The sequence below is a fragment of the Balaenoptera physalus genome (genome assembly GCF_965194825.1).
Source record: "Balaenoptera physalus genome assembly, chromosome: 12".
Classification (NCBI taxonomy): domain Eukaryota; kingdom Metazoa; phylum Chordata; class Mammalia; order Artiodactyla; family Balaenopteridae; genus Balaenoptera; species Balaenoptera physalus.
The window spans coordinates 43,372,521-43,388,086 of NC_138897.1; the positions used below are offsets into that span (position 1 = coordinate 43,372,521).

Genomic DNA, 15,566 nt, shown 5'->3' on the forward strand with positions numbered 1-15,566 from the left:
ATAGAGTTCCAACATAAGAGAATGGTGAAAAGCATTTAGCTGTTCCCCTATCTAGGGAATAAGATTTAAAAATAAGAAGAAAGGGGTTAATTTTAAATCAAGGTTATTTTTATTCGTAATTTCTTCTCCACAAAAGTTGGGTTTGCTTATTTTTATTGATTAACGCTGAGTTCTATATTCTGTTCCAAGTTTCTAGATATGGCTCCTGAACTCAGCTATCATTCTGGATTTTCTGTTCAAGAGTTATTTAAAAAATAATAGTAATTATACATATATATATATATATATATATATATATATATTTTTTTTTTACAGGGGAAAAATAATTATTTTTAAGCTCAGAAATTTGTAATGTTCATATCAAAAATGACATTTACAAAACCCCAAGTTGGAGCTTCTTATAATCATGATTTTATTCCTAAGTTATTTCTTTTATTTATTTTTTAAAACTTTATTAGAGTATAATTACTTTACAATGGTGTGTCAGTTTCTGCTTAATAACAAAGTGAATCAGTTATACATATACATATATCCCCATATCTCTTCCCTCTCGCATCTCCCTCCCTCCCACCCTCCCTGTCCTACCCCTCTAGATGGTCACAAAGCACCGAGCTGATCTCCCTGTGCTATGCAGCTGCTTCCCACTAGCTATCTATTTTACGTTTGGTAGTGCATATATGTCCATGCCACTCTTTCATTTTGTCCCAGCTTACCCTTCCCCTCCCTGTATCCTCAAGTCTACTCTCCAGTAGGTCTGCATTTTTATTCCCGTCTTGCCCCTAGGTTCTTCTGACCATTTTCTTTTTTTTTCTTTTCTTTTTTTAGATTCTGTATACATGTGTTAGCATACGGTATTTGTATTTCTCTTTCCCACTTACTTCACTCTGTATGACAGTCTCTAGGTCCATTCACCTCACTTCACTCTGTATGACAAACACTAACTCCATCCACCTCACTACAAATACCTCCATTTCATTCCTTTTTATGGCTGAGTAATATTCCATTGTATATATGTGACACATCTTCTTTATCCATTCATCTGTGCATGGACACTTAGGTTGCTTCCATGTCCTGGCTATTGTAAATAGAGCTGCAGTGAGCATTGTGGTACATGACTCTTTTTGAATTATGGTTTTCTCAGGGTATATGCCCAGTAGTGGGATTGCTGGGTCATATAGTAGTTCTGTTTTTAGATTTTTAAGGAACCTCCATACTGTTCTCCATAGTGGCTGTATCAATTTACATTCCCACCAACAGTGCAAGAGGGTTCCCTTTTCTCCACACTCTCTCCAGCATTTATTGTTTGTAGATTTTTTGATGATGGCCATTCTGACCAGTGTGAGATGATATCTCATTGTAGTTTTGATTTGCATTTCTCTAATGATTAATGATGTTGAGCATTCTTTCATGTGTTTGTTGGCAATCTATATGTCTTCTTTGGAGAAATGTCTATTTAGTTCTTCTGCCCATTTTTGGATTGGCTTGTTTGTTTTTTTGATATTGAGCTGCATGAGTTGCTTGTGTGTTTTGGAGATTAATCCTTTGTCAGTCGCTTCATTTGAAAATATTTTCTCCCATTCTGAGGGCTGTATTTTTGTCGTGTTTATGGTTTCCTTTGCTGTGAAAAAGCCTTGTTTCAATAAGTCCCATTGTTTACTTTTGTTATTATTTCCATTACTGTAGGAGGTGGGTCAAAAAGGATCTTGCTGTGATTTATGACAAAGAGTGTTCTGCCTATGTTTTCCTCTAAGAGTTTGATGGTTTCTGGCCTTACATTTAGGTCTTGAATCCATTTTGAGTTTATTTTTGTGTATGGTGTTAGGGAGTGTTCTAATTTCATTCTTTTACATGTTGCTGTCCAGTTTTCCCACAACCATTTATTGAAGAGACTGTCTTTTCTCCACTGTATATGCTTGCCTCCTTTATCAACGATAAGGTGACCATATGAGTGTGGGTTTATCTCTAGCCTTTCTACCCTGTTCCATTGATCTATATTTCTGTTTTTGTGCCAGTACCATACTGTCTTAATTATTGTAGCTTTATAGTACATTCTGAAGTGTGGGAGCCTGATTCCTCCAGCTCAGTTTTTCTTTCTCAAGATTGCTTTGGCTATTCGGGGTTTTTTTGTTTCCGTACAAATTGTGAAATTTTTTGATCTTGTTCTGTGAAAAATGCCAGTGGTAGTTTGATAGGGATTGCATTGAATCTGTAGATTGCTTTGGGTAGTAGGGTCATTTTCACAATGTTGAAACTTCCAATCCAAGAACATGGTATATCTCTGCATCTATTTGTATCATCTTTAATTTCTTTCATCAGCGTCTTATAATTTTCTGCATACAGGTCTTTTGTCTCCTTAGGTAAGTTTATTCCTAGATATTTTATTCTTTTGTTGAAATGGTAAACGGGAGTGTTTTCTTGATTTCACTTTCAGATTTCTCATCATTAGTGTATAGGAATGCAAGAGATTTCTGTGCATTAATTTTGTATCCTGCAACTTTACCAAACTCATTGATTAGCTCTACAGTTTTCTGGTAGCATCTTTAGGATTCTGTATGTACAGTATCATGTCATGTGCAAACAGTGACAGCTTTACTTCTTCTTTTCCGATTTGGATTCCTTTTCTTTCTTTTTCTTCTCTGATTGCTGTGGCTAACACTTCCAAAACTATGTTGAATAATAGTGGTGAGTGTGGGCAACTTTGTCTTGTTCCTGATCTTAGTTGAAATGGTTTCAGTTTTTTCATCATTGAGGACGAGATTGTCTGTGGGTTTGTCATATATGGACTTTATTATGTTGAGGAAAGTTCCCTCTATGCCTACTTTCTGGAGGGTTTTTATCATAAATGGGTGTAGAATTTTGTCAAAAGTTTTCTCTGCATCTATTTAGATGATCATTTGGTTTTTCTCCTTAAATTTGTAACTATGGTGTATCAAGTTGATTGATTTGTGTATATTGAAGAATCCTTGCATTCATGGGATAAACCCCACTTTATCATAGCGTATGATCCTTTTAATGTGCTGTTGGATTCTGTTTGCTAGTACTTTTTTTTTTAATTTACTTTATTTATTTATTTATTTATTTATTTGTTTGTTTATTTTTGGCTGTGTTGGGTCTTCGTTTCTGTGCAAGGTCTTTCTCTATTTGCGGCGAGCGGGGGCTACTCTTCATTAGTGTGTGCGGGCCTCTCACTGTCGTGGCCGCTCTTGTTGCAGAGCACAAGCTCCAGATGCGCAGGCGCAGTAGTTGTGGCTCACGGGCCTAGTTGCTCCGCTGCATGTGGGATCTTCCCAGACCAGGCCTCAAATCCATGTCCCCTGTATTGGCAGGCAGATTCTCAACCACTGCACCACCAGGGAAACCCTGTTTGCTAGAACTTTGTTGAGGATTTTTGCATCTATGTTCATCAGTGATATTGGCCTGTAGTTTTCTTTCTTTGTGACATCTTTGTCTGGTTTTGGTATCAGGGTGATGGTGGCCTCATAGAATGAGTTTGGGAGTGTTCCTCCCTCTGCTATATTTTGGAAGAGTTTGAGAAGGATAGTTGTTAGCTATTCTCAAAATGTTTGATAGAATTCGCCTGTGAAGCCATCTGGTCTTGGGCTTTTGTTTGTTGTAGGATTTTTAATCACAGTTTCAGTTTCAGTGCTTGTGATTGGTCTGTTCATATTTTCTATTTCTTCCTGGTTCAGTCTCAGAAGGTTGTGCGTTTCTAAGAATCTGTCCATTTCTTCCAGGTTGTCCATTTTATTGGCATACAGTTGCTTGTAGTAATCTCTCATGATCCTTTGTATTTCTGCAGTGTCACTTGTTACTTCTCCTTTTTCATTTCTACTTCTATTGATTTGAATCTTCTCCCTTTTTTTCTTTATAAGTCTGCCTAATGGCTTATCAATTTTGTTTATCTTCTCAAAGAACCAGCTTTTAGTTTTATTGATCTTTGCTATCGTTTCCTTCATTTCTTTTTTATTTATTTCTGATCTGATCTTTATGATTTCATACCTTCTGCTAACTTTGGTGATTTTTTGTTCTTCTTTCTCTAATTGCTTTAGCTGTAAGGTTAGGTTGTTTATTTGAGATGTTTCTTGTTTCTTAAGGTAGGCTTGTATTGCTATAAACTTCCCTGTTAGAACTGCTATTGCTGCCTCCCATAGGTTTTGGGTCATCATGGTTTCATTGTCATTTGTTTCTAGGTATTTTTTGATTTCCTCTTTGGTTTCTTCAGTGATCTTTTGGTTATTAAGTAGTGTGTTGTTTAGCCTCCATGTGTTTGTATTTCTTACAGATTTTTTCCTGTAATTGATATCTAGTCTCATAGCATTGTGGTTGGAAAAGATACTTGATACAATTTCAATTTTTTTTTAAATTTACCAAGTCTTGATTTGTGACCCAAGATATGATCTATCCTGGGGAATGTTCCATCAGCACTTGAGAAGAATGTGTATTCTGTTGTTTTTGGATGGAATGTCCTATAAATATCAATTAAGTCCATCTTGTTTAATGTATCATTTAAAGCTTGTGTTTCTTTATTTATTTTCGTTTTGGATGATCTGCCCATTGGTTAAAGTGGGGTGTTTAAGTCCCCTGCTATGATTGTATTACTGTTGATTTTCCCTTTTATGGCTCTTAGTATTTGACTTATATATTGAGGTGCTCCTATTTTGGGTGCATAAATATTTACAATTGTTATATCTTCTTCTTGGATTGATCCCTTGATCATTATGTAGTGTCCTTCTTTGTCTCCTGTAATACTCTTTGTTTTAAAGTCTATTTTGTCTGATATGAGGATTGTTACTCCAGCTTTCTTTTGATTTCCATTTGCATGGAGTATCTTTTCCAACCTCTCACTTTCAGTCTGTATGTGTCCCTAGGTCTGAAGTGGGTCTCTTGTAGACAGCATATATACGGGTCTTGTTTTTGTATCCATTCAGTCAGTCTGTGTCTTTTGGTTGGTGCACTTAGTCCATTTACATTTAAGGCAATTATCAATATGTATGTTCCTATTACCATTTTCTTAATTGTTTTGGGTTTGTTATTGTAGGTCTTTTCCTTCTCTTGTGTTTCCTGCCTAGAGAAGTTCCTTTAGCATTTGTGGTAAAGCTGGTTTACTGGTGCTGAATTCTCTTAACTTTTGCTTGTTTGTAAAGCTTTTAATTTCTCCATCAAATCTGAATGAGATCCTTGCTGCGGAGAGTAATTTGTTTGTAGGTTTTTCTCTTTCGTCACTTTACATATTTCTTGCCACTCCCTTCTAGCTTGCAGAATTTCTGCTGAAAGTTCAGCTGTTAACCTTATGGGGATTGCCTTATGTGTTACTTGTTGTTTTTCCCTTGCTGCTTTTAATATTTGTTCTTTGTATTTATTTTTTGATAGTTTGATTAATATGTGTCTTGGCGTGTTTCTCCTTGGATTTATCCTGTATGGGACTCTCTGTGCTTCCAGGACTTGATTAACTATTTCCTTTCCCATATTAGGGAAGTTTTCAACTATAATCTCTTCAAATATTTTCTCAGTCACTTTCTTTTTCTCTTCTTCTTCTGGGACCCATATAATTAGAATGTTGGTGCATTTAATGTTGTCCCAGAGGTCTCTGAGACTGTCCTCAGTCTTTTCATTGTTTATTCTTTATCCTGCTCTGCGGTAGTTATTTCCACTATTTTATCTGCCAGGTCACTTATCTGTTCTTCTGCTTCAGTTATTCTGCTATTGATCCCTTCTAGAGAATTTTGAATTTCATTTATTGTGTTGTTCATCTCTGTTTGTTTGCTCTTTAGTTCTTCTCTGTCCTTTTTAAACGTTTCTTGTAGTTTCTCCATTCTTTTTCCAAGATTTTGGATCATCTTTACTATCATTTTTGTGAATCGTTTTTCAGGTAGACTGCCTATTTCCTCTTCATTTGTTAGGTCCGGTGGGGTTTTGCCTTACTCCTTCATCTGCTGTGTGTTTCTCCGTCTTCTCATTTTGCTTAACTTACTGTGTTTGGGGTCTCCTTTTCACAGGCTGCAGGTTGGTAGTTTCTGTTGTTTTTGGTGTCTGTCCCCTGTGGCTAAGTTTGGTTCAGTGCATTGTGTAGGCTTCCTTGTGGAGGGGACTAGTGCCTGTGTTCTGGTTGATGGGCTGGATCTTGTCTTTCTGGTGGGCAGATCCACGTCTGCTGGTGTGTTTTGAGGTGTCTGTGGCCTTATTATGATTTTAGGCAACCTCTCTGCTAATGTGGTTGTGTTCCTGTCTTGCTGGTTGTTTGGCATAGGGTGTCCTGCACTGTAGATTGCAGGTCACTGACTGGAGCTGGGTCTTGGCATTGAGATGGAGATCTCTGGGAGATTTTCACTGTTTGATAATACATGGAGCTGGGAGGACTCTTGTGGACCAGTGTCCTGAACTTGGCTCTCCCACCTCAGTGGCACAGCCCTGATGCCTGGCTGGAGCACCAAGAGCCTGTCCTCCTCACAGTTCAGAATAAAAGGGAGAAAAAAAAGAAATAAAGAAAGAAAGAAGATAAAATTAAATTAAATTAAATAGTTATTAAAATAAAAAATAATTATTAAGAAAAAAAATTTTAAGTAATAAAAAAAAATAAAAGGACATACAGAACCCTAGGACAAATGGTAAAAGCAAAGCTATACAGACATAATCACACACAGAAGCATACACATACACACTCACAAAAAGAGAAAAAGGGTAAAATATTTATATATATATCATTGTTCCCAAAGTCCACCTCCTCAATATGGGATGATTCGTTGTCTATTCAGGTATTCCACAGATGCAGGGTACATCAAGTTGATTGTGGAGATTTAATCCACTGCTCCTTAGGCCGCTGGTAGAAATTACCCTTTCTCTTCTTTGTTCGCACAGCTCCTGGGGTTCAGCTTTGAATTTGAGCCTGCCTCTCCATGTAGGTCGCCTGAAGGCATCTGTTCTTCGCTCAGACAGGACGGGGTCAAAGGAGCAGCTGATTCAGGGGCTGTGGCTCACTCAGGTCGTGGGGATGGAGGGGTACGGATGTGGGATGAGCCTGCGGCTGTAGAGGCCAGCGTGACATTGCACCAGCCTGTGGCATGCCATGCGTTCTCTTGGGGAAGTTGTCCCTGGATCACGGGACCCTGGCAGTGGCGAGCTGCACAGGCTCCCAGGAGGGTAGCTGTGGATAGTGACCTGTGCTTGAACACAGGCTTCTTGGTGGCTGCAGCAGCAGCCTCAGCATGTCACGCCCGTCTCTGGGGTCTGCGGTGATAGCCGCGCCTTGTGCCCTTCTCTGGAGCTCCTTTAAGCGGCTCTCTCAATCCCCTCTCCTCGCGCACCAGGAAACAAAGCAGCAAGAAAAAGTCTCTTGTCTCTTCAGCAGCTCCAGACATTTTTCTGGACTCCATCCCAGCTAGCTGTGGTACACTAGCCCCCTTCAGGCTGTGTTCACACAGCCAACCCCTGTCCTCTCCCTGGGATCTGACCGAATCCCAAGCCTCAGCTCCCAGCCCCCGCCCATCCCGGCGGATGAGCAGAGAAGCCTCTCGGGCTGGTGAGTGCTGGTCGGCACTGATCCTCCACGTGGGAATCTCTCTGCTTTGCCCTCTGCACCCCTGTTGCTGCGCTCTCCTCCGTGGCTCCAAACCTTCCCCCTTTCACCACCTGCAGTCTCCGCCCGTGAAGGAGCTTCCTAGTGTGTGGAAACCTTTCCTTCTTCACAGCTCCTTCCCACTGGTACAGGTCCCGTCCCTATTCTTTTGTCTCTGTTTTTTCTTTTGCCCTACCCAGGTACGTGGGGAGTTTCTTGCCTTTTGGGAAGTCTGAGGTCTTCTGCCAGCGTTCAGTAGGTGTTCTGTAGAAGTTGTTCCCTATGTAGATGTATTTCTGATGTATTTGTGGGGAGGAAGGTGATCTTCGCGTCTTACTCTTCTGCCATCTTGAAGCTCCTCCTCTAAGTATTTCTTTTCTGTTATCCCTCCAAATATTCATTTTGTACTTATTATTTTTGGAAAATATAGTTTAAAGCTCATACAACTCTAAAAAGTCCTACACTAAATAATTTTGTCTTTCTTTTTATGCCTTAAATAAACTAAACTGGTTTCTACTTTAAAGATTTCTATTTGCTATTTTCTCTGCCTATAACTCTCCTTCCCCCATCTTGGTGGGAATGGCCTTGAAACTCAGTTCAAATGTCACCATTTTGGGTGGCCATTCAAGTGTAAACAATTTAATTTCTCCTCTTATTTTGTCATTCTCAATTGCATTGTCCAATTTTATTTTATTTATAGCTTTTAATATCATGTTTACAAATATGTTTCTGCTCTCTAAAATGATAAAATTTTAAGCAGAATTTTCATTGGACATATTGACCGTTTATTATGTGAAATCCAATGAGATTAAAATTTGGGTTTCCTATACCTCTCCCTAAATAACTTAATTTTCCATAGTGGCAGTTTCTTCTGAGATCCAGTTACTCATTTTCCATGCTATGTCTTCCATCAGCATGTGCTAGAGTCATTGCATTGCTGCATGTATGAGAAATTCTCCTTTGGGGAAATTTTCCAGGACTGACAAGATTCAAAAGATAGGCATGTTCAGGGGATAGTAGGCACTGCATCAGAATTCCCTCTCCAGACTGGCTCTAATAAACTCATTACATTAAGATCAAAATGACTGACCAGCTGTTCCTCTTCCCTGAAGTATTTGTACTTTGAAGGGTGAGAAAAGTCTAAAACTGAGACACTAAGTTTCTATTTATTGAACCCAGACATGAAGAAATATGAAAGAAAAGAAAAGAAAAAAAAGCAAGGAAATCTGAAAGGGCTGTATTATCACTGCTGGGAATCATTCAAACTGGCTAGAGGGACTATAGGAAATGCTCTCTAGGAATCAATTGGTCCCTAAATTCTGCCTCGGTTTTCATATTTGGCACAACCTAAGGTTCATTAGAATATCAGGAGTCACTATAGAGCCTCAAGTGTAGTGGCCTCATTTGGGACTAATTCTGTCATCATGTTGGGCACAGGCTGACTCCCAGCAAGGGTCACAGCTGGCCGAGGAGAGTTAATTATCCTCAGGATGTAACCACAAAGCCTTAAGCCTGTTACTCAGGTATTTGCTCCTGCTTTCCAGTAGATTTGGATTATCAAGAAAGGCAAAGAAGAGCTCCTATTATCAATATGATGACATACATTTCTTATTCTGGGTAATGAGGGACTAAACCAGGAAAATGTAAGATGAAAACAATTATATTATTTATTCAAATACAACACATGTTTTTTTTGAATGCTTACTCTGGGGCCAAGGACTCTTCTGGAAATATGTAGAGATGGGAGTTACTGAGGTAGACCAGGTTTCTGCTTCCATGGATGTTATATTCCAGTGACAAGAAATAGGCACAGAATAAAAAAAAAAAAAAAAAAAAGAAATCTAACAAGAAAGAATCAGGTCAATCACTATGAAAAAAATAAACAATGCAATGTGGTAGAGAATGGCATTGTAGAAGAGAAAATTAGATTGCTTTGCTGGTATGGTCATCTAGGAAGGTAATATTTAAGCTGGTCATCCTTATAAAGATATAGAAAAGAGAGTTTCAGGCAGAGGAAGGATCAAGTAGAATTCCTTGAGATAGGTACAAGTTTTGTTTATTTGAGGAAACAAACATAAAGGACTAGGAGAATATATACTTTCAAAAGATTGAGTATATGGAGTAGGCAGATTTTTCCATCTTATTCCTGTTAAGTATTACTAATAACTTTGGGTCTTTTAAGTACAGTGAACATAAGATGGTTCTGAAATGTGGAGAGAATAAGACAGATTAACTAAGGACCTCAGAACTTGAGTAACAATAAAATGGTGAGTCCCCTGGGTTTTCTATTTTTGCCTCATATATCCAGACTTGGAACTGAAAAGAAGCTAATAAATCAGAAACACAGACAAGTATAAATAAAACAAAACAAAATTCCTAACAGAAGTATGCCCTCTCTAGCCAAAAGACAAAGAAAAGGGACGCCTAGCAAGAAAGAAAATTTTTATATGGTAATTCCTCTATTCCAGCCAAGCACCATAGAAAATACTGTTGCTGAACCCCTACCCAGGTCAGCAAAGGCTGAGAGGGAAACCTGCATTTCCAATCTCATGAGACTGTAATGAAGCAAGACAAAGCTCCTATTGGGGTGGTGTCAGAGGAGATCAAGTAACGAGTTTGGGTTTTCATCCTCTCTGGCTGGTAATGACATCCTTGCCAAAAATGTCAGTGAAGACCACATGAGAAGGCTGGAATTCACCTCCATTCAGCATGAATAATGTGTCCCTTTCCTTCTATGAGGAGATGAAGTCAAAGGAGGCTTGGCAGGGAGTTCAGCCATTCACCATTACTGAGCAATACCAAGGCCACACCCACCTCTACATGCATTATCAGTGGAGACCACATGGGGACTGGAAATCCCAACCTGCCCAGCAGTCAGTAATAAGGAGCCCTCTCCCTCAGTTGTCAATGTAGGGTGAATGGGGAATCGATTTAATCTCCATCTGGGAGGAACAAGGCAGCACCAGCCTTCCCCGCTCCAGTGGTGTCAAAATACAATATCAAGAGAATTCAAAGACAAGCCACAGACTGGGAGAAAATATTTGCAGAAGATACACCTGATAAAGGACTGTTATTCAAAATATATAAAGAACTCTAAAAGTGCAATAATAAGAAAACAAACAACCCAGTTAAAAAATGGGCCAAAGACACAATGTTCATTACAGCACTGTTTACAATAGCCAAGACATGGAAGCAACCAGATGTGGTACATATATACAATGGGATATTACTCAGCAATAAAAAAGAATGAAATAATGCCATTTGCAGCAACATAGAAAGACCTAGAGATTATCATACTAAGTGAAGTAAGTTAGAGAAAGACAAATGTCATACTATGTCACTTATATATGGAATCTAAACAATGATACAAGTGAACTTTTTACAAAACCAAAACAGACTCACAGATTTAGAAAACAAATTTATGGTTGCCAAAGGGGAAAGATCAGGGCAGGGAGGATGGATAAATTAAGAGTTTGGAATTAACGTGTACACACCACTATATATAAAATAGAAAATAAACAAGGACCTACTGTATAGCACAGAGAACTCTATTCAGTATTCTGTAATAACCTAAATGGGAAAAGATTTTGAATAAGAGTAGATATATGTATATGCATAGCTGAGTCACTTTGCTGTGCACCTGAAACTAAAACAACATTGTAAATCAACTCTACTCCAATATAAAATAAAAATTTTAGAAAAATAAAAAAAGAATAATCTGATAAAGATTTTAAAGTAGCCATTATTTTTAAATATTCAATAAGCAATTACAAACACACTTGAAACAAATGAAAGTAGAAATCTCAATAAAGAAATAGAAATTGTCAGCAGATAAACAGGAGATAGAATGAAGAAGCAAGTGGAAATTTTAGAACTGAAAAATACAAAAACAAAATAAGCTCAATGGATGAACTTAATAGTGGAATTTAGGAGAGAGGGGAAGTAATTAAATGAGAGGGTAGAACAATAAAATTACTTAATAAGAAGACAGAAATAAAATAGACTGAAAGAGAAATGAACAGAGATTCCAAGACCTGTGAAATTACAACAAAAGTTTTAACATTTGTTTAATCAGAGTTCTGGAAGTGGAGGAGAAATAGGGCATGGCTGAAAAAGCATTTGGAGAAATAATATCTGGTATTTTCATAAATTTGGCAAGACACATAAACTCACAGATTAAAAAGCTCAATGAATCTCATGGGATAATCCCAAGGACATAAGACACAAGATACACCAAGAGTAAACTTCTGAAAATTAAAGAAATATTTTAAAAAATCATAAAATTATCCAGAGATACATGACATCTTACCCATAGAAGAAAGGTAATACATATGAAAGTGGATTTCTCATAAGAAATCATAGAGATCAAAAGGAAGTAATGTAACAATTTTTAAGCCCCAAAAGAAAAGTTTTGTAAACCCTATATCTTATATCCATTGAAATATCTTTCAGTAATTAAGAAAAATTCAACGCGCTCTCAGATAAATGAAAATTAAGACAGCTGATCACAAGAAGACCTTTTCTAAAATAGTAGCTAAAGGAACTTCTCAAAAGGAGAGGAAATAATAAAAGAGGAAAACTTAGAATATCAGAACAGAAAAAGAATACTGTAAGTAAAATTATGAGTAAATGCAATAGGCTTTCCTACTCCTATTGAGTTTTCTAAATTTTGTTTAACGGTTAAAGTAAATATTATAACACTGTCCAATGTGGTTCTAAATGCATTTAGAGGACATATTTAAGACAATTATAAATGGACGTGTATAAAAGAACATAAAGGGAGTTAAGTTTTATATACTTCAGTCAAATTTATAAAATGACATCAGTAAGATCTGATGTTATATATTAATACAATGTAATATGTAACATAATATATAGTATAATATATTAAAATATAATATCTACAACAATCATTAAAAAGCTATACAGGCTCCCAGTTTCTAGTTCAACATGTAGACAGCTTACAAGTCATCACTTCAACACTCACAACAAGAAAAAAAACTGAGAGGACTTCCCTGGTGGTGCAGTGGTAAGGAGTCCACCTGCCAATGCAGGGGACATGCATTCAAGCCCTGGTCTGGGAAGATCCCACATGCCGCGGAGCAATGAAGCCCATGTGCCACAACTACTGAGCCTGTGCTCTGGAGCCCACGAGCTGCAACTACTGAGCCCACATGCCACAACTACTGAAGCCCGTGTGCCTAGAGCCCGTGCTCTGCAACAAGAGAAGCCACTGCAATGAGAAGCCTGTGTACCACAACAAAGAGTAGCCCCCCCTCGCCACAATTAGAGAAAGCCCATGCGTAGCAATGAAGACCCAACATAGCCAAAAATAAATAAATATATTTATTTTTTAAAAAAGAAAAAAAGATGAGAAAACTGAAAAATAATGACTTTTAAAAGATTCATCAGAGAATTGAGGTCATAGGAGAAAGAGACAAACAGTGAAGAGTGGAGACACAGGCAAATGAAAAGATATAGATCACCTTTGCTGAAGCAGAAGCTGCCAGAGCCAGTAATGGTGGGAATATTTAAATGTCAACTTCAGCAAATTCCTGGAGGTTAAGTGTGGACTAGCTTAAGAGTTAAAAGATCCTAGGGATTCAGTCTATTGGGAAGCCCCCATACTTTAATGGGTTTTACCTCCAGGAAGCCCATCAGTTTCTCAGGGTGAAGACTAGAAAAAAAGCTCCACCTGTTTTGCTAGGGGAAGGGAAAAAAACATTTTGAAATATACCCAAGAAAAATAACCATTTTTGAATTAAGCCCAGATAATTCTCCACAGCAAAGGCCTACACAGCAAGATATAATATTTCATCAAACCTTACATGGAATGAATGAAAGGAAATTGCACAATCCCAGGCACTTTTAGCCTTTCTGTCTCACCTAAGGGGGGAAACAAAAGATGTGAGAATCATAGTTCAAGACCAGAAGCCCACTAAAAGACAGATCAAATCACATTATTATAGAATGCTTCCTCTTCCGCAGCTTTTTTACCACCATATCAATAGTGAAGTCCTTCTTCAGCTTTCTCTGAGCACTTTGCAGGTTTGCATGGGAATACAGCTTTCCAGACTGTCAGAACTATAACGGAGTTTTTCAAAGGCATTTATGGTTATTTCTTTTCTTAGAACTCAATGGTAAAATTCCAGCTAACTTACCATTGTGTTACTGTCCCAACCAGTATCATAACTTCAGGATACATACAAAGACATTGGTCTTCTCCATTCCTTTGACACTGAGACTAACTTTGTTTTCAACAATGACCATGGGATTGGGATTCTTCATTCTGCTTTAAATCATGTTAGCCTCCTTGAGCAGGGAAGTGACTGGTTTTCAAAGCTTTCTCTTTCATAGTTGAATTTCCATCCTGATGGAATTGGTAGAAGAAAGTAACCTTCAGCTGAAACACCAGGCACTCCTACTTCTCTTTTATTTTTCTTTTCTTTTATACAGCAGGTTCTTATTAGTCACCAATTTTATACACATCAGTGTACACATGTCAAAACCAATGGCCCAATTCATCACACAACCATTCCCACCCCCCCACGGTTTTCCCACCTTGGTGTACATACGTTTGTTCTCTAAATCTCCTTAACACCATACACAAAATAAATATCTAAATCTGTGTCTCAACTTCTGTCCTGCAAACCTGTTCATCTGTACCATTTTTCTAGGTTCCACATACATGCGTTAATATATGATATTTGTTTTTCTTTTTCTGACCCACTTCACTCTGTATGACAGTCTCTAGATCCATCCACGTCTCAACAAATGATTCAATTTCGTTCTTTTTTATGGCTGACTAATGTTCCATTGTATATACGTACAACATCTTCTTTATCCATTGGTCTGTCAATGGGCAATTAGGTTGCTTCCATGACCTGGCTATTGTAAATAGTGCTGCAATGAACATTGAAGTGTATGTGTCTTTTTGAATTATGATTTTCTCTGGGTATATGCCCAGTAGTGGGATTGTTGGGTCATGTGGTAATTCTATTTTTAGTTTTTTAAGGAACCTCCGTATTGTTCTCCAGAGTGGCTGGATCAATTTACATTCCCACCAACAGTGCAAGAGGGTTCCCTTTTCTCCACACCCTCTCCAGCATTTGTTGTTTGTAGATTTTCAGATAATGCCCATTCTAACTGGTGTGAGGTGATACCTCATTGTAGTTTTGATTTGCATTTCTCTAATAATTAGTGATGATGAGCAGCTTTTCAAGTGCTTCTTGGCCATCTGTATGTCTTCTTTGGTGAAATGTCTATTTAGGTCTTCTGCCCATTTCTGGATTAGGTTGTTTGTTTCTTTAATATTGAGCTGAATGAGCTGTTTATATATTTTGGAGATTAATCCTTTGTCTGTTGATTCATTTGCAAATATTTTCTCCCATTCTGAGGGCTGTCTTTTCGTCTTGCTTATGGTTTCCTTTGCTGTGAAAAAGCTTTTAAGTTTCATTAGGTCCCATTTGTTTATTTTTATTTTTATTTCCATTACTCTAGGAGGTGGATCAAAAAAGATCTTGCTGTGATTTATGTCAAAGAATGTTCTTCCTATGTTTTCCTCTAAGAGTTTTATAGTGTCGGGTCTTACATTTAGGTCTCTAAACCATTTTGAGTTTATTTTTGTGTATGGTGTTAAGGAGTATTCTAATTTCATTCTTTTACATGTAGCTGTCCAGTTTTCCCAGCATCACTTATTGAAGAGACTGTCTTTTCTCCATTGTATATCCTTGCCTCCTTTGTCATAGATTAGTTGACCATAGGTGCGTGGGTTTATATCTGGGCTTTCTATCTTGTGCCATTGATCTATGTTTCTGTTTTTGTGCCAGTACCATATTGTCTTGATTACTGTAGCTTTGTAGTATAGTCTGAAGTCAGGAAGTCTGATTCCTCCAGCTCCGTTTTTTTCCCTCAAGACTGCTTAGGCTATTCGGGTTCTTTTGTGTCTCCATACAAATTTTAAGATTATTTGTGCTAGTTCTGTAAAACATGCCATTGGTAATTTGATAGGGAT

The 15,566-nt window shown here is 37.8% G+C and overlaps 1 long non-coding RNA gene across 1 annotated transcript in view; it reads right to left on the reverse strand.

The window, feature by feature from the left end:
* Positions 1-2,298: 2,298 nt before the first annotated feature.
* Positions 2,299-15,566, reverse strand: part of LOC309639239 — a 180,926-nt gene continuing 167,658 nt past the window's right edge. Inside the window, exon 2 of the long non-coding RNA XR_014251545.1 lies at positions 2,299-3,811. This is a non-coding gene — a long non-coding RNA (uncharacterized lncRNA). The remainder of the gene's footprint in view (positions 3,812-15,566) is intronic.